Raw genomic sequence first — 20,464 nt, 5'->3', positions numbered from 1 at the left:
TTTGTCGCTTATCATATCCTGAACGCCTAGGTAGCTGTCAGATTAGATAATCTTTGTCACAACTCGCATCATATCCTGAACGCCCTGGTAGCTGTCAGATTAGCTAATATCTGTCACAACTCTCATAATATCCTCAACGCCTTGGTAGTTGTCAGATTAGATAATCTCTGTCACAACTCTCATCATATCGTGAACGCCTTGGTAGCTGTCAGACTAGCCAATCCTTGTCGCAACTCTCATCACATCCTGATACATAATACCTTAGCGCAGATTAGATAATGTCATCATTGATAATCCCAATTTGAGATTATTTCACGAAATAGAAAGCTGTTGCAAAATGGCCTCGCGTGTGATAACTGACCTTCCAGAATTATCATGCAGCTCGAAGATAACACACCACATCTCAATGCAGTGTTGCGCCCCCCCGCTCCTTCTGCCCTTCTCGGTGCTGAATGCTAAGATTTAAAGGAAAGCGCCTTCGCCCTCGAAATTGAAAGACAGTGCCTCCGCGTGCGTGGTGCTGGTCTCGCCCGTCAGCGGAGAAAACCTTGAGGAATGCCAACAGAGTTTGCCGCTATATGGTTCTTATTGTGTTCTCCAGCTGTATCACGCGTTTTTTTTTTTCAAGGTCAGAGCTCTCATCCTAAATCTGTCTTCTGTCCTGTTTAAGCTTAGGTACTTCAATGCACTCAAAGTCAACACGTAGTGTGGTAGTGCCGTCAGTGCACCTCTTGTAGTGCACTGTAGTCATTAAGGTTCTTTGCGGCGTGCCTTCGGTCCCTAGCTGCACCCCCTTTCTTCCCATTTACTGTACATCCTTTCATATTCCCTTCCATCTTACTTTCCACCCTCCTGACAATTGATTCTTAGTGCAGCTGCTAGGTTTTCCTCCTGTTGCACCTTTCAAACCTTTTACTGTCAATTTCCATTTCAGCCTTGAATGACCTCATAGGTCCCAGTGCTTGGCCTCTGGCCTAAATTCTACATTCAGTTCAATCAAAGTCAACACCCGTAGTCTGTGGGTTCATTGTCAGTTTGGGAATTTTATTTATGCCGTGTTGATGGGACGGACACTCTGATGTACAGTATTTATTCAGCCCTTGCCCAAAGGAGAAAGAGACCGGACGTGCGGCCAATGCCTATTGGACCTTCGACCTCTAAGAATGACCTTGACCTCATTCTGCACGTCAGTTTCATCAGAAAGTATGCATCAGTTTCATCAGTAAACGAGTATGAATGCCAACTCCGGAGTTCCTGCCTTGAATAGTTCAGTAGCTATGTCGTTATAAAAAGATTTAAATCTTAATGGACGGATGGACGGATAGACGGAAGGAAAGAGCGGAAAATTGACGGACTCAGACGGACAGACAGGTGGAATATATGTAGGATATCTCTTAAGGCCTGTCCACACTAGGGAACATTGTTTGGAAACAAAGTTTGCAAACAGTTTGGAAACTGTTTGGAAGCAGTTTAGAAACACTTTTTTTTACCGTATATTTGTTTCCCATCCAGAATGGAAAACATTTAGTGTTTCTTTGTGTATATGTGTATATACACATGTATAATGTACTTATATATATATGTATGTATGTATGTATGTATGTATGTATACGTGTATATATGTATGTGTGTATATAACTACATATATGCACTTAAACATTCATACTTATACATATGTATATATGTATATGTACATATACATACACGCCAGAAGGAAGCAAGTCAGCATGACACGCTCCTTTTCCTAAAAACTTCCTCACCCATCTCTTTTTCTTTCTCTTTCTCTTATCCCTCCTTGAGTGCATTAAAACTGCCAAGTTAAATACAGAGGCTACTGCACCAACAGGCATTCTGACAACAGCTGAGGTCTGGACAGGAAACATTGTTTGCAAACTGTTTCCAAGCTGTTTGGAAACGGTTTCCAAACTGTTTACAAACAGTTTCCAAGAAACTGTTTTCAAACAGTTTCCAAGAAACTGTTTTCAAACAGTTTCCAAGAAACTGTTTTCAAACAGTTTGCAAACTTTGTTTCCAAACAATGTTTCCTAGTGCGGACCGGCCTTGGAGGGCAGTGACAGACTCGTCTATCTAAAATGAGCAGGTTACAGAAATTAGGCCACAGTGACTCGAGGATAGGTTTCCCAAGCTTGAATATGTGAAGGATTACAAGAAAAAAAAAGCCTAACCGATTAATCCAGGGATTGTGGGACTCTCCGGACAGACACGTGTAGAGACCAAGAAGGTGATAGACTCTCCCTTTCAACCGAGGCTGCCGAGAATAGAATAGGATCCTCGGTGGATGACCCTCAGCTTGGGCGGATGAGTTGCATAACGGTCGCCTTTTCGTTCTTCAGCTGTCATAATAGGCTTGCGATTGAACCAGTTTTCGAGAATTTTCGACTCTCTCTCTCTCTCTCTCTCTCTCTCTCTCTCTCTCTCTCTCTCTCTCTCTCTCTCTCTCTCGTGCTTGTCGCAGAGATTTCCGTTACAAGTCCCGTACCAGAATTGAATGTCACCCGTGGACGGTGACGTCACTTCTCGCAGGGTAGCTTTGGTTTGTCAAAATCGTACGTGAATGCTAGGGACACATTGTATTCCTGTTGTTAGGGTAAAGGAAGTACCTTTGCAAGCATGCTGTACAGTAATTATCAGGTTCTTTGAAAATTAGATTCCGTTCTTCCATTAGGGTTGATAAAGCAGGGAGTTGTAATTGTAGTTGCCATACACCGCAGTTATTATTATTATTATTATTATTATTATTATTATTATTATTATTATTATTATTATTATTATTATTATTATTATTATTATTATATTTTTTTAACTTTGTACATAAATATTTTTAACACTACTGTGGCTTTTAATTCTCATTATTATTATTATTATTATTATTATTATTATTATTATTATTATTATTGGAAGATATAATCTTAAATTACTGTCATGCCTATGTGTAAATCTATCCTGATTTGTAGAGATTTCAATGCATCGAGACAATGATATCATTCTGAAATTAGTATTTACAACAAAACAGGAGACCCTCTTGTGATCAGAGCAAAATAAATAAAAAAAAAAGGGGACGAAGATAGGAGTAGAGACAGATGGGAGTAAGTATGCGTCCTAGAATTTTTTTTTTTTTATTCTTCGATGATGCACAAGAAATCTTAACTTAGATGTTCCTTCTTGCTTACACTTATTTGTAAGCTTATACCGGAACGATGGGAGGTAGACTTGTATGTTTAGTATAATTAAATAACGCTTAACTGCTACGTTAGATCTGTTGATTTTTGCATGATTTTATTATGAATCTCTCTCTCTCTCTCTCTCTCTCTCTCTCTCTCTCTCTCTCTCTCTCTCTCTCTCTCTCTATATATATATATATATATATATATATATATATATATATATATATATATATATATATATATATATATATATATATATATATATATATATATATATATATATATATATATATATATATATACATGCAGAGAGAGAGAGAGAGAGAGAGAGAGAGAGAGAGAGAGAGAGAGAGAGAGAGATCAAACCAGCACTAGATAAGGTGCTAAGCCGGAAAGAGCAATTTACCAGAAATTTTCAAATCTCTCCATCATATATATATATATATATATATATATATATATATATATATATATATATATATATATATATATATATATATATATATATATATATATATATATATATATATATATATATATATATAAAATATTTTATCCAAATTTGTCAATCATTCCCAAGGTTTGCAGCATATATTGCGTCAGTTATATTGTGTTATTAAAATGAGAATGTTCCATTGTAACTCAAGTACTTATCTTGTTGGTTATTGTATAATTTGGGGGAAAATGACGCAGTGGAAACATTAGTCACCATTGATGATGATAATGATAATGACCTCAAATCCTGGTGGTTTCTTTTCCTGTGTTTATTATTATTATTATTATTATTATTATTATTATTATTATTATTATTATTATTATTCAGAAGATGGACCATATTCATATGGAACAAGCCCACCAAAGGGGCCACTGACTTGAAATTCAAGCTTCCAAAGAATATGGTGTTCATTAGGAAGAATTGAAAGAAGGTACAAGGAAATACAGAAAGAAGAGATGGGGTGGGCTAGTTGCCTCTTTCAGTTACACCCTAAATCTCTCGTTTCTTCTTCACTAGTTTTCGTCGACTCAGAGTCAGAGAGAGAATCGTGTTGACCTTCGTATCGACTTTCATTTGAAGACGATTAAAAATCACCCAAAACGTTTAGATTCACAATTACTTTGCCTTAGTGAGAAGGTGATTCTTGCAGGCTTTCGAAGAGTTTTTTAATTCTAATAGTGATGATAAGAGCGACACTGGAAAACAAACCTCGTAAGTTTGCTATTCTTGATGTTTTTAATGGCGGCAAATGTAGTGTTAGAAATGCGAATAACGTCTGGTGCATGAAGAACACAGAGGCATTCCTTGAACACTGTGCAATATCCTTTAGCTTGACTTGCAGAGAATGAATTTACATAAATTTATATATTTACATATATAATATATATATATATATATATATATATATATATATATATATATATATATATATATATATATATATATATATATATATTATATATATATATATATTTTGTGTGTGTCTGTTTGCTTGTTTATAAACATATGTTCTACAACAAATGACTGTGTCATGAGCCTTGAACTCTGGCCTAATAGACGGGCGTTGAACTTTGTAAATGAGAGTATGTAAATGAAAAAACACTTGGGAATGCAAGTTCCGGGTTCGTATCCTATATTTTGTGTAAATGTTAGAGGCTTTGAATGTAAGTGTGATCCTTCTGTTAGCAGTATCAGAAATCGGACAGGTCTCGATCCCAGGAAAGAAAGTGTAGGTAATGGACATTACACCAGATAAGGGAATTGTCTCCATAAGAGAGCTTAATTTATGGCATATTTTGGCAGGAGACGAATGTACGGATAAGGCAGATTATTCATGTGAATGAGATGTAACTTCTTTGTAAATTAGTGCCTTTGTGAGTGTTTGTATACGGTGATTGCTTCTTGCGTTTATTTCTTTTTTAGGGGTCGGGGAATGATATAAATAAATACAAAGCTTACATATATCAGGAAATAGATGTCAATGGATTGAAAAGATTGTTTCTTTAATGGTGTAATTTTTAGCCTCATTCAATCACAGATTTGTTAACAATCCTCCAGAAATAATTTCTTTCTAGAGCTGAGTGGAGCTTTAAACTTACACGTGGTAATGACCCAGGTGGATGCCTTGAGCTTAATACTTTCGTCTAGCGATGTCAAGAGCTCTACTTTCTTCCTCCATTCTTTTTTCTTGCCTGACGTCCTTCACATCTAATAGACTGATCACAACAGCAATACAGTGTTATCTTGGATGTATAAGTAAGGACCTCATTGGCAAAACCACACGTTTGTTGGACATGCATAAACAGTACATCGCCGAGAGTTTGCGCAACGCTGCATGAGCTTGATTGTGGTCCGTCTGTCGCTTCTCTTACTACAAATGAAAGACGGGGACTGGAGTCTTTGAAGGTGAACAGCTTGCTTTGTAAATATGGAGTGAGTTAAAGTTAAGTTTATCTTAGTTTAACCAGACCACTGAGCTGATTAACAGCTCTCCTACGGCTGGCCCGAAGGATTAAGGCTTATTTTACGTGGCTAAGAACCAGTTGGTTACCTAGCAGCGGGACCTGCAGCTTATTGTGGAATCCGAACCACATTATACCGAGGAATGAACTCCTATCACCAGAAATAAATTCCTCTTGGTTCTTCATTGGCCGGCCGGAGACTCGAACTCGGGTCCAGCAGAGTGCCAGCCGAGAACTCTACCGACTCGTCCAACGAGGAACTGGCTCTGAAGGTGAACAGCTTGCTTTGTAAATAGGAGTGAAAACAAATGTTTGGCTTGAGGTACGTGGCAAGATGAACGATTGTTTTTTTTTTTTTTTTTGGATGGTCGGGTAATGTGGTAGAACGAGAGTTCGAAAGCATGGTGAAAGGGGCACGCAATTTGGATCCCCCTTAGCCGTAGAGGGTTTACGCCCTTAGTGCACCTCAGCGTCCTTTCGGCTCCTAGCTGCACCTACTTTTAAGCCGTTTCGTTTACCTTCTTTCCCAACTTTCTTCCTTCCGTCTTGCTGTCCAACCACTCTAACTCCCTTTTTTTTTTTTTTTTTGCCTTGAGTGGTCGTTTTTTTTTTTTTTTGTCTTGAATGGTCATAAGTCATAATGCTTAAGATTTGCGAGAAGGAACAGAGGTCGACTGAGATCTAACGGAACCGAGAAAGGATAGAGGTTGTATGAAAGAAGCGTTGGAACAGACAACTATATATATATATATATATATATATATATATATATATATATATATATATATATAAACTTTATCACACACAATTGTTCTGCGCATTAGTAGAATTACTAAACGGACCTCATTCAAACTGGATGGTATCTAATGGAGTATTTATTCAGAAAAAGTTACAAGCTTTCTTGGACAAACAGTCCACATTATCAAGTATCCGTACAGTGAGCAGACGCGTAATCCAGCTGTATTTATAACTGTGTGCTGGGTACTTTTAATCCTGTAATTGCCTGGCTCCTCCTGTGTGACCCCCACCCCCTCGTGATCTTGGCCTTTCTCTGCCCCCTTCTTCTTCCAGGTGTCCGTTTTCCGTGCGTTCTCTTGCGTTTTTCCTTCGTTTCCTTGCTACTGTGGAATATAGGATTTTTCTAGATATGCTGTCTTCAAAGCCGTTTCCGGCGTTCCCTGCCATTGTCCAAGAAAGCGTGTGACTTTTTCTGAATAAATACTCCATTAGATACCATCCAGTTTGAATGAGGTCCTTTTAGTAATATATATATATATATATATATATATATATATATATATATATATATATATATATATACAACACACACATTTCTGACTGACATCGGGATCGAACACAGGTCTTTCAGTTGAAAGGTCATGACCTGTAAAGCTCAGCTAGTAGCGCCCTTGCCTCTCAGTTGAAAGACCTGGGTTCGATCCCGATGTGAGGCCGAAATTTATTTCTGTTCCACAACAAATGGCAGCTTATATATATATATATATATATATATATATATATATATATATATATACATTATATATGTATAATTATATATATATAATATAATATAATATAATATAATATAATATAATATAATATAATATAATATAATATAAACCCCCAGTTGTTACAGCCGCATCTGTCAGCTAGGAGAATATATGCATGATTGAGTCTTGTGCGATAAGCGGATACCACTCACGTGATAACACATTAATGCGGAGTATAAGGAAACTGCATGCACCTGAGAATCTCTGGATAGCATAATTCCATTACGAGTAGTCCCCTGTTACTATTCTGTTGACTGCTAGTAATACTAGTCGTAGTCGTATAGCGATGATAGTATTAATAGAAGGTCTGATTACATTTCAATGCGAGCGCAGTTTGTTATTAGATTCCTTCTGGGTAGGTTGTCATCAGCCTTTTAAAAGCTTGTTCCTTTGGGTAAACGTTTTAGTCATTTTATTCTGAATGTTTGATTGTAATTTTAATTGTAATTCTGATTTTATTATTGCTGTTTATATTAGGTGTTTCAAAAATACTCTGGAACTTTTCTTAAATCACTGCCGTCAAGGTTTACGTCTGAATCATGTCTGTGCATAGGCGGCCGAGCCGATGTCAGATGAAGTGGCAGCCTGTAGTTAAATATCATGAACAGACTGCAGTCACAGTTCCACGAATTGAAACATGGCGCAGTTCATTTCTACATTAAAACTGGTGACTGATCAAGCCACCAGCGGACCCAGGGGGGGTGTGGGGGCACCTGGGCACGTGCCCCCCATGAAAAATAATGACAAAATAATAATAATGAAGATTTAGATATCATAAATGAGAAATATAAAAATGGAAAAAATAATTATATAAATAATAATAAAATTTGTAGAAAAAATAATTATAACAAAAATAATAATAATAATCTTAATGATAATAATAATGGATTCGGTATTTCCAGATCGAACAGGCGATTGCTGTCCATTTCATAATCTATATATATATATATATATATATATATATATATATATATATATATATATATATATATATATATATATATATATATATATATATATGAAAATTGGTGCCCCCATGAAATTTTTCTGGATTCGCTAGTGGGTCAAGCGAACAGTTAGCTACTTCGTTTCGTTAATCTCAGCTGTGAATCAGGTGTAGACTGATGTGACGTCATTTTAAAAGTTGCCCACTCGGTTATTTCAGAATGCGAAGCTGCGCATTTTGATTCTTCTCTTGAGTGCGTTTCATTTTATATCATAATTCTCCTGCACGGAGAACCAACGGTGTTTTGAGGTTAGAAAAATAACGATCACTATAAATGACAAATTTTTAAAAATCATAACTCAAAATTCGGATTTTTATTACTGTATATATATATTTTTTCGACAACCGCCCAATACCGAAGCAGAATAGTCAGACATAGTTATTAATAATGAATGAACCTGACTTGCTCTCGATCACTAATAATAACTCAGTATCAGTAAATGTATTCGTATACGTAGATAAAGTGTTACGCTGTCTAGTCAAGCATCATCTATACATATTGGATGTATTTCGCCTCCATTGCTCCAGTAATACTTACTAAACTTTAATCAACAACTGATAACCCCCGTAGGGCGGGTAATGCCGTCAGTGCACCCCGCTCGGTGCACTGTAGGCATTACTTAAGGTTCTTTTGCAGTGTCCCTTCGGCCCCTAGCTGCAACCCCTTCCATTCTTTTTACTGTACCTCCGTTCACATCTTTCTTCTGTCTTGCACTCCACCTTCTCCTAGCAGTTGTTTGATAGGTTCCACCGCTTGGTCCTTGGCTTAAATTCTATATTCCAACTATGTATTGGATAGGTGGGGGTACTGTACAATATGTCGTCCTGGCTTAGGTTGGGGTCGGGGTATGGAGATAGTATTGTATTGTCTAGAAGCAAAAACCTAGACACATTTAACGTTCATTATATATAGTCTTTACTAGCAATCAACTATAGACCCTTGTTTTGGAAATCTTGAAGAATTCCTGAATCATAACATCTCTTGGACATTAGAAAACGCAGGATACAAATGCCATAGTTTCTGTAGCTCTTGCTAAAGAGAAAAAATGCGGATGCATTCCCCGCATGTTAACTTATTTATTGATGTATGTTTATTTTTTTTCATTGAAAACGATAGCTGTTTATTCGAATGTACTCCCTATAAACTTCATCGATAAGGGTGCCCGTAGCTGAGACTTACAACATTATGACAATGATGATATCCGGGTGTTCTGTAGCAGTATTTTCTTCTTCTTCTTCTTCTTCTTCTTCTTCTTCTTCTTCTTCTTCTTATTATTATTATTATTATTATTATTATTATTATTATTATTATTATTATTATTATTAACTCCTGTTTCTCGTGATTACTGTAACCTTCCTAAGCTGAATCTTCTTCTTCTTCTTCTTCTTCTTCTTCTTCTTCTTCTTCTTCTTATTATTATTATTATTATTATTATTATTATTAACTCCTGTTTCTCGTAATCATTATAACCTTCTTAAGCTGAATCATCTTCTTCTTCTTCTTCTTCTTCTTCTTCTTCTTCTTCTTCTTCTTCTTCTTCTTCTTCTTCTTCTTCTTCTTCTTCTTCTTCTTCTTATTATTATTATTATTATTATTATTATTATTATTATTAACTCCTGTTTCTCGTGATTATTATAACCTTCCTAAGCTGAATAGGAAGGTATAATAGCTTCCTATCCACAGCAGTTAAACACCATTTTTTTTTTTATCTTCCCTTTCCGCTCTCGTGCATTTCTTCGGAGATGGGCTAGAAAGAGAAGGGCATTAGGTCAACCGTCCCATTGGCCTTTACTTAAAAAAAAAAAAAAATGACGTAGTTTTACCATTTCTTAGTTGGAGCGAAACGCAATTTCACATTTGCGACTTAAACGTCCTGAAATAATAGGCTACTAGGCCAAGCACCGGGACGGAAATTCCTGTGCTAATGCTAGTATTGCACTAGTCTCTGTTTTTTTTTTTTTTTTTTTTTTTTTACTATGTTCCTAGGTTAGGTTAGGTTAGTTAGGTTAGGTTGGGTCGGGTTTAGTTAGAATAGGTTTCGGTCCGTATAATTATTTGGGTGTGGTAAACTTAATGAGGTTATTTTCAAGAAAATCCTATGGTTAGTTTTTAAGATATGACGTCCCGCCCTTTTCAGGGAAAGGTCTCGGTACTTGGTTACATCCAGGGAAAAATGCCACCGGGACACTTTTGACCGTTCACTGCCTGAGACATTGAAAAGAGAGAGCGAGTTGTTGAAGAGCAAGATTAGGCGTTCCAGAAAATTAATGAGATGAAGCACAAGGATCCAAAGGTGGAACTGGGAGAAAACCCCACAGTTGCCTTGAGGAGTAATAGTCACAGATGTCGGACTGTTAAAATTAAACAATTTCCGAGTAAAAATGTAGAAGTGAGATATGTCGGTTAAGAGGAGCAAAGAATAAAGAGAGGCATGCATAACCGCAAAAGATGGATACGTTACTCTGAAGGTGAAAGTTTTGCTGACATTGCATTCCCATTACGAACTGCTGGTTCTGGCGTAATCGTCTCCTCCGAATTTTAATACGTGTGTTTCTAAACATAACTGTACGAAAGACCACGTGCGCCACGGGGTACTACGCATGTGGTCCTAAATATAACCCAATAAAAGACCACGTGTACGACAGGAGACTACCAGTTCAGGCGTCCTGACTGAAAGCTTGTTAATGTAATTAGGTAGATCAGGTTTATTTACTTCCTGAAATTGATAGAATGTCAAATGCTTAAACTGGATGAGCTGGAATACACCAGTTCAGACGTCTGGGATTGGAAGGGGTGTCAAGAACAGCAGACGAATGAGAAAGTATGACCATCCCAGAAGCCCCTAAAGCAAAGAATTTAGGGAAAGAAGACACGGTGATAGATAGATATGGCAGTTTAGGGGACAACAGAGGCGCTTAGTTGCATTACGTAAGAGGGATTAGATTGAGTAATTTTTTCTCTGAGAGTTTGTTTTGGGGCCTATCTTTGGTGAACGAAAGAATGGGCATTGCTGAGGCTTTCAGTGGAGCCTGGCATTCTGGCGTCGGTAGGGGTCAGTTGCTATAAGGCTGGGAACTGGCTTTCTGATTAGCATGGTTGGGTAAATGGCTGTGTGTGGTTACTGTCCCAGTGTTTTTTCAGTGGGTGTGATTGGCCAGAATAGGGTCTAGTCTGTTCAGTAATGGGTTGCAGCTGGTGGATAGCAGGGTAACACACCCGGTGAGTCTGTTGGTGCAGAAGTTGGTTATAATAGGCAAGGGACTTAGTGTGGTGAGTAACGGGCGAGAAGGATTTTGATAACATTGAGATGGAACTAGCAATTTCATTCAGAAGCTAAAGCTTGGATTCCTTCAGCAGACCTACAGAGCCTCGTGTGAGCAGCATTAGGTCACAGCAGCGCATGAGAGGCAACCAGATTATTATTATTATTATTATTATTATTATTATTATTATTATTAAAGTAGTTTAACCAGACCACTGAGCTGACTTTCAGCTCTCATAGGGCCGGCCCGAAGGACTAGATTAAAATACCAGGCCTAGTGAATGTGAGCAAAAAGAGAATGGATATGACAATCCAGAATTTTTTTTAAAAAGTTTACAAGTCTGAGAAATGATAAATAATAATAATAATATGAAAGGAAGAGTCATAACATCGGAACTGCGAGTGTGTGTTGATAAAGCTAAATGGTATACTGCGTTTAGGGCGTTTGATGCACTGCTGATGAGGCTTCTGTGAAGGTTTACAAAGGGAGTCGTCCGTGAGATGTTCAGATCTGAAGGCTACTTCGACTTCTTCATATGAAAACAACAGTTATATTAGTGATTGATTATCAATGAAACGGTTATGATCCTCGGTAACTACTATGTATCTTACTTATCCTCCGAGAGAAGAACAAGAACAAGAACAAGAACAAGACGAAGAAGAAGAACGATCTTGCCTGGAGCCAGACAGTCACTTAGGTGGCTGGCCTCAAGAATGTGCATGTTAATGAAACAAATACAAGCTCCTTACAGAATGCCCCTCGGGTCATACCTTTATACGTGATACAGTGTCCTGTGCTGGGATCGTGAAGTAGTTACCTTGTAAAGAGAGAGAGAGAGAGAGAGAGAGAGAGAGAGAGAGAGAGAGAGAGAGAGAGAGAGAGAGAGAGAGAGAGAGAGAGAGAGAGCTCCCCCTTCGCTTTGTTAGTGAGAAGTCTGTTTTGGTGGACCCCGTCTCAGATGGGACCCGTGATACAGAAGCGAAACAAAAATCGTCTTCTCAGGCGAAGGTCGGTCGAAAGGTTCGTCTCTGGGAATTCCAGTCGTTTAGAAATGGATGTACTCGTTATTATGTTCAGTTAATATCTGAGCATCTTTATCTCTCATTGAAGGTTATTTTAATGCCTTCCAGAAATCAAAGATCACGAGAAAAGATGAGAGTGGGTGAGAGGAAAAGGGGGGAAAGGTGCTCTAGATGAGAAGTTATAAGAACCGGGGAAAACTCAACGGTGTACAGGATACACTGACTGACCGTAGCCTTGGGATACAGCACCAGAAATGAAGAATAGGACATCTGGCCAGCAACTTCCATCCACCTAAGATTTATAGAGAAGCGGATGGCTCTAACATGGCACCATTACTGGAAAAAGGTGTAAAAAGCTTATTTATTTTGAGATTCTTGAGGACTTAAGAGAATAATAATTAGGATTGATTGTCAGTGGCTATTCCATAAAGCTCGTTTTACATCAAAATAAACAGCATACAACCATGCGATATGAATTTTAGAGCAAAAAAGCGGTTTTCACTTTACCAAGTTGGGACAAACATGAACAAAATGCTAGGGCTAAGGATATTCATTTATGTAATGATAGAAGAAAATAATGGCCACTTCTACAGTACATAATTCAGTCCTGCCAGCTTCTTTCGTCTTTTCTCGATCTGTCGCTGCATTGCTCCTTCTCATAACCTCGTAGATGAGCAAGGAATTCTTTTCTTCATCAGTTCTACCTTCGATCCTGAATCGTCCTTTTCTCATTACTTTGAATCACGCTGAGGGCGCCCATGGCACCTTTACTGATGTGAATCTCGACTTCCTCCTCAGCTGCCTCACTGCACCTTCTCCTAGGCATACTTGCCTCAGGTGATGACGGCTGATTCTTCGTAGCCTGGTACCTCCTCGCCCCCGATGTTTATCTGTGCCTTCTTAAGCGGCTGCGGGATTTTGTTTCTTTGTGGTAGTGCCTTTCAGCGCACCTCTGGGCGTCTTCCCATTTCAGTCAACAGCTTGTATCTGTTAGTACCTGTTTACAATTTCTTTTATACCCGGTGTGGCGATGGCCTTTGTAGAAGAGCTTCTCTCGGATGCAATTGCTTTCGTGGATGAGTCTCACACAGGGGTGATTGCAAATGCAGTGATTGCTTCGTTGAACAGCCTCCCGCGGGTATGAAAAGAAAGAAATGAACCACGTATTAATTTTTGACATTATATATGATTACTGAAGGCCAATGAGATATGCTATGGTCAGATTCATTATACTTAACCGTATATATGATTACCAAAGGCAAATGAGGTATGCTGTGGTCAGATTCATTATAGGGTTGTTCCCACTTACGGTAGTCGACTTGTTTTCAGCATCTTTGTAATGTATGTGTGATGAGTTATCGACGTGTTTAGGATTTGTGTTAAACGCTTCTTGGCAAGTTGTCTTCAGCACTCGGTGCTATCTGTATTTTTTTTTGCGATCCCATCATATTCTTCTTTAAATAGTTTGTTTCTCAGTCAACTATTTTATCCTACACTCTTGAAACAGCTTAAAACTGCTGCCATACCTTGTACCATCAGTCGCACCTCGATCGACTACCTTATTTAAACTTTTCATACGTTCCTATCAACATTTCCGTTTATACTAAAAGAGTTCTTACGACCTTCGGTAATATCTAAAATGAAAGCATCTCGACAGTAGAGAGAGAGAGAGAGAGAGAGAGAGAGAGAGAGAGAGAGAGAGAGAGAGAGAGAGAGAGAGAGAGAGAGAGAGGTTAAGGTCTTTGTGTACATGCTGTGATCGCCTTATCAATAAAACACGTTTGTGTTTAAGGATTAAAATATCACAAATGGTATTCTGAAATACTTCAAATCTTAGTAGGTAAATAACGTAAAGATAAGACTGTACTCTTTGATAAGTGACAGGGCTCTCAGATGTTACATAAGCACATTCAAGTTTCCGCATAGCTTGTGTATTTTCTGTAATTTTGTCAATTTTTTGTCAGTAACTGGTTCCCGTGCTTTTGTTTGTTTTACCCAGATGTCCACTGGCTGGCCTTTGTCTGTTTGTGTGTTTGTATTTTATTCAGATGGATAATTTTTCTGTCCATGCGTCTGTGATCCTCAGAGATGGTCCGGCGCTTGTCTGATTGTTTGTATTTCAATCAGAGACGCCTCTTGCAAGTCTTTTTCCACTTATATTTGGACTTTATTTGGTTTAAATATACTGTCTTCGGTGTTTTTGTATTCGTTTTCATGTAGATTACTCCTGCATCCTTTTTTTTATGCTTTTGATCTGCCTTGAAGGCTCCTCTTTGTTGTGTCTTTCTATTGTTTTATGTTTCATGGAAAAGGTTCCAATATGTCGGCATTTTTATGCTCCACCTAGAAGAGTCTTTTGTGTATCGTTGTAATTGTTCATTGTTCATATGCGTGGGCATGTAGGTGTTCAGTGTATAGTGTTTTGGTGTGGATAAGTGTCTTGTTTTGCTACAGAAGAGGATATACGTATGTCATGTAATAACACACTTGTTGACTGTTGCGTGGACTTGGAGTAGCACTTTTTATCTGGAGAAAATGAAAGATGTTGGGTTGGTGGGTGGCCTGTTCATGCTACTTTTAAGAGACAAGCTGTCATTGCAGCGATTTGACATTTTGGAGCTACTCTTATCACTGTGCCCACACACTTGGAATTCCTTGGAGAAATCTTTGTAAACTGGACTCGTTTAGAACAGATCTGGGTAACTGGACAGCTCTCACTTTTCAGCATGGAACAGGCCATCAAACATTTTACACAATTTGCAGAATGTAATAGTCACCATGTTTTTTTATTTTTTTTTATTTTAGAGATTATTATTTTTTAATTTGGGGAGCCCATACCTTATTTCATCTCCTTTGGCTTCTCTGACCACTGGCTTTTTGGCAGCCACGTCTAGTTTTGAACCTCGTACACCCATTCATTCTTTTACCTACCGTCTGTTAAATTTCATTGAGGTTAGTACGGTACCCTGTGCTCTTTTATGCCTTGTTTTAAAATGGATAGAGGAACATTACTATTTTTTCTTTAAAAGCATACATTTGATCTAAAATATGCACCGACTGTTATTGCTTGGTGACCGATAAGCGTTGGGAAAGGTCATAATGATCATCCCAGCAGTGCCAGTGCCTATATATCACAAGCTGCTCTGGTTTTTGCCGCTCTGAAAGCGTTGGAGAATCATTGTAGAACTATACATGCAACTGTTTGATTCCATTCCGCATCTGTTCCGTAATTTGCCTGAAAAAAAAGATCTGTGTAAGAAGTCTGTAGAGATGACTATTGTTGTAATCCCTCCAACTGTCGTTGGAAAGATTAGCTCAAGTAAATTTTTACTATATGCTGAGCTGAGACACTTGTAAATTCAGGGCCTTCTCTCACCATCAGCGTACTGCAAGGCAAGATCAACTGGTGATGTATCCCACTTTGTTCAACTTTGTTCATTCTTTTCCAAGATTTTGAGGCTTATGTTGAAACTTATTTCGATGATCTTAATGCCTCTGAGGCTTTTCGAAAAGCCCGACATAAGGCCCTGTTAGCTAAATGCTCAACTTATGGCTTTATTCTCTCTACAAACTCATTTCAGGTTTCTTGTATAACCAGTCACTTACATTTTATGAAATTCGGTTCTAGAGTTCATGCTGAGAATCATAGAGGAGTTTGTTAAATTTTTAGGATACATGTAATATTGGTTATTTTGTCTTTGATGTATTTAGAATAAATTTTATTTTTATAACGTATAGAAATTTGGGAATTCTATTTCATGTGATGTGGGAAATTAAAATGGCCTTGTAGTTTTTGATCATCTCTACTATAGTTACTCAAACATTACAAGTTACCGTTTTCTTTTTTGGTAGAACTATAAAATAGAAAACGAACCGGACCTGGAAAGTTATGGCAGACTAATGTAAATGGCCTCTGTGATAGTTTTTTTTTTTTTTTTCTACAAGAGAATACATTAATGTGTACGAGAAAGAGAGACCAGTTTTACATAGATAAACTATATCAGCATGGAAAAATCTTCATTTCTAGAAGTGAAGGTCATTACAGTGACGCCAAATGCCTGAGATATCATTTACAATCTCCCTGAACATACTTTTTACAACTGCCTTGTATGAATTATGAGCAAAGAAATTAGGAAGAGGGGTCCCAGTAAATGTAGCCTAGACAGATTTTGATACTAGCGGATGGCAGAAGACTTAGCATATAGTTCGTGAAGGACCTTTTGTATTCACTGTTATAGGTCTCGGGAATGGCCGGGGAAAATCCTATGTATAAGCCAGTGAGGAAAGAGTTAGTCAAAGGCACTGGGTTTTAACAACTTACGAGTAATGAACCGAACATACAGAGAACTTCCACCATGAGGAACTTCGAGAAGTTTTCTCAAATAACCACACACACACACACATTATATATATATATATGTGTGTGTGTGTGTGTAATGGTAGTGAGAGAGTACGTATTTCTTTGACGACATTTTAATTTTGATTTTATGTTTCTGTACCAGTATATAAATATTTTTTCTTATTTACAGGTAAGACGAGTTATGGCGTGCCGAAACCATGGTGCTCTGGAAAAGAATGTGGTAAGCATCGCGTAATTAAATTGTGCGTGCATGCAGTTTTTTTTGTATTTTATTGCATGAAGTAGAGTTGGCCGAGTGCATAATTGAAAAATTTCCAGTGCGTTATGGTTTAAGCAAATTTTTATGTATTCTTGGTATTCTTATTTTTTTTTTATTTCTTTTCTTGAATTTGAATGGATCGATTTATCAAATATCTTGCGCTTTGACGGCAAGGTGCAAATAAATTTAAATGTACAGGTATTTTTGTAAAATAAGTGTATGGTGCAAGTTATGTGTGATGAATTAAAACTATTGCAAAATTCAAAGTACGTTTACTTGCAGTTCCAGGACACTGGGTCCACCCCACCTAGATCTTTTCATTCGCAGTGCCTTTAACTACATGCAGCTCATTAAAAAAATCTAGTTTGTACAAAGAAAGTCAATATTTTTTAAGCTCTATCTATCCGGGGGAAATCTTTTACTTAATTTATTCTTCCACGTTTCGACTATAGTTTCCCTTCCATGTTTGGTCTCCAGCAGTTTTATTGCATCTTAAATCGCAGGATAAATATTGAATAATTCTTTTGAATTTCATATCGAATAGAATGGAACATAGAATTTAGGCCAAAGGCCGAGAGCTGGGATTTATGAGATCATTCACCGCAGAAATGGAAATTGACAGTAAAAAGGTTGAAAGATGCAATCAGAGGAGAACCTCCCAGTTGCACTATAAAACAATTGTTAGAGAGGGTGGAAAGTAAGACGGAAGAAAGAGTGTGAACGGAGGTACACTAAAAGGAACGAAAGGAGTTGCAGCTAGGGGACGAAGCGACGCCGCAGAGAACCGTATGTAATCCCTACAGTGCACCGCAGGAGATTCTCTGGGGTACGCCCCTGCGGGGGTATTTCTTATCCTTGATCTTGGTGTTAACCTCTGGCACTGTTTCTCACTTAGCTGATTGTGCATGCTGTGTAGGATATTTCACAATTCTCAGTGTCCTTGGCATTGAGATCCTTGAAGATTATGCCATCCGCGGTGTTATGCTAGGTATGCGGTTGGTTCCGACAGTGTTGCCTTTTCATCTGTGAGATTCAGTACCGCGGTTGCTAAGAACATTCATTGTTTAAGTAGAGTGTCTTAGGTTTTACTTCTTAGTTTGTTTGTTATTTGTCTTATTAAATTTTATTTTGCTATTCATTGGTTTTGCGTTATCTATTTTTTTCCTTGTTTCTCTTTTATAGTTTGTTCTTTACTCCGTAATTTGGGTTTCTGGAGTTTGCTATTTTCCATAATGGGGCCCCACTTTAGCATTCTGCCTTTCCAGCTAGGGTTGCAAGTTGGTTTGTTTTTAATATAATAATAATAATAATAATAATAATAATAATAATAATGGGTTGCAAGTTGGTTTGTAATCATAATAATAATAATAATAATAATAATAATAATAATAATAATAATAATAATAATAATAATAATAATAATAATAATAATAATAATAATAATAATGGGTGCCACGAGATGATGGGATATAAAGAATAAGCATATATGTGATAATCTGGTGGTAGCGTAACCGAATGGTTGATTACTTTGGCTTACCTTTAATTTCAATGTAGAGATTGTGTGCATGTGTGTATGCGCTGGAATTTTTTTCCCCATGGAAATTTTGTCCCCATATTTTCACATAGCTTTGGAAACTGCTGTCGTTTACAAAAGGAAACGTTGAGGGTTAATAAAGATGACCCTTTTACCCTCATTCTTGTATTTTTAATTTGACTGAGGTTTTCTTCATGGAAGTCAATTGTATGGATTTCTTTTTGCTTTAATCGAACGTTGTTCTGTGAAACTGAAGATTCCATTTAAAAGAAAATGAACGCAGGAAAACCATATATCTCTGATGATATATGTATGTATATGTATATATATATATATATATATATATATATATATATATATATATATATATATATATATATATATATTAAAAGGATTAGGAGAATAATTGCCTCCTTTCATTACCACTGTAAAGGCTTCAGGATTTAAAGGTAGAAAAAAACAGTATATGTATATATATATATATATATATATATATATATATATATATATATATATATATATATATATATATATATATATATATATCAGTCTTATATTAACAAACATGTACGATATGTATGTATGTACATACATACATGCACACACACATACACACATACATACATACGTACGTTTTTATATGAGACATAACATATTGCTTTTCTCAGAAATTTTTATTATGGTAATCAAAAAGACCACCATTCTACGAATCCCTTTTTTTTTTTTTTTTTGTTTATGAAATTCCAGGACTAATCCAGTATGGACCCGAGCGCAGTGACGCTTTGCAACTGGATCCATTAGGCAACACCTTCGTGCAAATTTGTTGCAGTGTGTGACGTTCAGAGTAGTTTGCTTTGTTTACCTTTGTTTCTTCCAGTGAAGAAGAAAACGTGGAGATGGGAAACACCTAATTGTGTTTTGTTTGTTTGTTAAATGGATCTTCATAGGAAAGGGACGTGTTGTAATTTATCTTGCGTCTTCTTTGGGTTTATAGTTTTATTCGTCTTGTTTTATTGTACGTAGATTCTGATTCTTGTTTATCTCTGGTGGTTTTTGTCGTTTGCGTATTTATGTACTCTGCTTACCTTTATATATATATATATATATATATATATATATATATATATATATATATATATATATATATATATATATATATACATGGATATAATATATGTGTATATATATAGTGAGAGAGAGAAAGAGAGTGAGTTGTAATTTTGTATAGCTTACTCTTTGTGTTATTGTTTGCAAGGGTTCTGTCATTTCATTTACTGTTATCCCCTTATATTGCTACTATCGTGTTGCTCATATCTTTGTAGAGTGTTATTTATTTTTATATTCATGTTTTCTTTTATATTTGGTATACTTCGCAAAATCAGGTTAAGTCTCAAAGCATCCGAATTTTTAGCTTATTACAAGTTTACTTACTTACAATAAGTACTTATTTCGTTACCAAGAGCTCCGTCTTCAGCTGAGGTTACAACTTGATGCATTCTGGCGCGGCTACGAAAGCCAATGCAGTGACGTCATAAACATTCCTCTTAATGATCGCCCGATAAACATGCGCACTAGCTCCTGATTGGCCAGTGTGTTTCTCAGTAAAGGAGCCAAGTGTCCTGTTGTTAAGGTCTGCAGGAAGCTCTCGGTACCGGGCCCCCACCTCCAACAGGCGGAATGGTAGGACGAACTGTGGTGGTGTCTATAGGTCTAGCTTGGTAGGACGAACTGTGGTGGTGTCTATAGGTCTAGCTTGGTAGGACGAGCTGTGGGGTAGGACGAGCTGTGGTGGTGTCTATAGGTCTAGCTTGGTAGGACGAACTATGG

General features: G+C 37.1%; 1 protein-coding gene across 15 annotated transcripts in view; it reads left to right on the top strand.

Moving 5' to 3' along the window:
• LOC136832565 (sodium-independent sulfate anion transporter-like) overlaps positions 1 to 20,464 on the top strand; it is a 132,154-nt gene that overhangs the window by 38,186 nt on the left and 73,504 nt on the right. For 4 of the 15 annotated variants that reach the window (XM_067093597.1, XM_067093586.1, XM_067093617.1 and 1 more), the window contains exon 3: positions 17,014 to 17,064. The exons of the other annotated variants lie outside the window; for them this stretch is intronic. The gene's annotated coding sequence lies outside the window, so the exon portion shown is untranslated. The remainder of the gene's footprint in view (positions 1 to 17,013; positions 17,065 to 20,464) is intronic. 15 annotated transcript variants of the gene reach the window in all.

The sequence above is a fragment of the Macrobrachium rosenbergii genome, chromosome 50 (genome assembly GCF_040412425.1).
Source record: "Macrobrachium rosenbergii isolate ZJJX-2024 chromosome 50, ASM4041242v1, whole genome shotgun sequence".
Taxonomy (NCBI): Eukaryota; Metazoa; Arthropoda; class Malacostraca; order Decapoda; family Palaemonidae; genus Macrobrachium; species Macrobrachium rosenbergii.
Note: the sequence above shows the minus strand (reverse complement) of the source record. Positions and strands in the feature narration are given on the sequence as shown.